The sequence below is a fragment of the Thalassophryne amazonica genome, chromosome 1 (genome assembly GCF_902500255.1).
Source record: "Thalassophryne amazonica chromosome 1, fThaAma1.1, whole genome shotgun sequence".
Lineage (NCBI taxonomy): Eukaryota > Metazoa > Chordata > Actinopteri > Batrachoidiformes > Batrachoididae > Thalassophryne > Thalassophryne amazonica.
The window spans coordinates 109,381,343-109,383,621 of NC_047103.1; positions in this window are offsets into that span (position 1 = coordinate 109,381,343).

The following is a 2,279-nucleotide window of genomic DNA, read 5'->3' on the forward strand; positions in this document are numbered from 1 at the left end:
GCAGTCCTACATATTTGTTTAATATGTGCTTTGAATGACATATCCTGATCAAAAATGACTCCAAGATTTCTCACAGTATTACTAGAGGTCAGGGTAATGCCATCCAGAGTAAGGATCTGGTTAGACACCATGTTTCTAAGATTTGTGGGGCCAAGTACAATAACTTCAGTTTTATCTGAGTTTAAAAGCAGGAAATTAGAGGTCATCCATGTCTTTATGTCTGTAAGACAATCCTGCAGTTTAGCTAATTGGTGTGTGTCCTCTGGCTTCATGGATAGATAAAGCTGGATATCATCTGCGTGACAATGAAAATTTAAGCAATGCTGTCTAATAATACTGCCTAAGGGAAGCATGTATAAAGTGAATAAAATTGGTCCTAGCACAGAACCTTGTGGAACTCCATAATTAACCTTAGTCTGTGAAGAAGATTCCCCATTTACATGAACAAATTGTAATCTATTAGATAAATATGATTCAAACCACCGCAGCGCAGTGCCTTTAATACCTATGGCATGCTCTAATCTCTGACAATGACAGTTAACTGTGTTAGCTGAAGTGTTCCTGAGCTCACGTGGTAAGATCCTTTACACAATGATGTCAGTTTTTAATGCAGTGCCACCTGAGGGATCGAAGGTCACGGGCATTCAATGTTGGTTTTCGGCCTTGCCGCTTACATGTAGAAAGTTCTCCAGATTCTCTGAATCTCCTGATTATATTATAATAATCATAACAGCTGTTGTCTTCTACCAAGCTGCTTGCCTGTTGTCCTGTAGCCCATCCCAGCCATGTGCAGGTCTACAGTTTTGTCCCTGGTGTCCTTAGACACCAGGGACAAAGCTTTGGTCTTGGCTATGGTGGACAGGTTAGAGTGTGATTGATTGAGTGTGTGAACAGGTGTCTTTTATACAGGTAACAAGTTCAAACAGGTGCAATTAATACAGGTGTGCAGAATAAGAGGGCTTCTTAAAGAAAAATTAACAGGTCTGTGTGAGCCAGAATTCTTGCTGGTTAGTAGGTGATCAAATACTTATTTGCAACAGTAACATACAAATAAATTATTAAAAAAAATCATACATTGCGATTTCCAGATTTTTTTTTATTTTTTAGATTATGTCTCTCACAGTGGTCATGCACCTAAGATGAAAATTTCAGACCCCTCCGTGATTTCTAAGTGGGAGAACTTGCAAAATCGCAGGGTGTTCAAACACTTATTTTCCTCACTGTAGGTTGAAGAGGATTTGCAAATCATTGTTTTCTGTTTTTATTTACATTTACACAACGTCCCAACTTCATTGGAAATGGGGTTGTAGATCCTGGCAAGGTGGATCAATGTCTCGCTCACTCCTGACATAGAACTTGATATCATCCATGTACAGGAGGTGGCTGATGGCTACTCCACTCCTGAATCGATATCTGTATCCACTTTCTGTGATGAGTTGGCTGAGAGGGTTGAGGCAGAACAGCAGTGGGAACAGTGTATGACCTTGGTATACTCTGTAACTGATGGTGACTTGTGTTATTGTCTTGGAGTTGGCCTCCAGTGACATCTTCCACAGTGCTACTGAGTTCCTGTTGAAGGCTTATCAGTGCAGTGTTGGCCTTGCATAGTGCCAAACACTTCAGTATCCATGTGTAAATCATTGAGTTGTAGGATTTCTTGTAGTCAATCCAGGCTATGCTCAGGTTCTTCTGCCTTGTCTTCGAGTAATGGTGTACAGCTTGGACAGTCAGTAGCTGGTGCTTTGACCCTTTCGTATTTTTTCCAATGCCCTTATGAGCTGTGCTCATGTGTTGACTCATGTGCCTCCTCAACTTGGTTCCTATGATGCCTGAGAGCAGCTTCCATGTTGTTCTGCCCCATCTTGGCCAGTCTGGGAGAGAACTTGCTGGTATGGCCCCTTCACATATATCATTTGTGATTGAGGCCGAATGGTGCACAAAGGAGGATTCAAATATCACTCTTGAAAATTTGGAGCTGCCTGAAATGCCTCATACAGCAGTCGCCACAACCATTCGGCCACAGCACATGCACTCCACATTCGTGTGTCGCTCTCGCCGGAAACCCATTCAAGTGGCATTTAAGATGAGATCGCACTGCCATATGATTGTGCTCGGATCATTTGCACGGCATCATCGGTCATGTTGAACCTCGGCCAAATGGTGCAATCAAACCAGCCACACATTAGAAGCTGAATGACAGAGAATGGCAGGCGAGTACCCATTTGACCCATTCTTGGCCGGAGTCCAGGTGCCACCCCACCCTCAAAATGCTGCAGCTA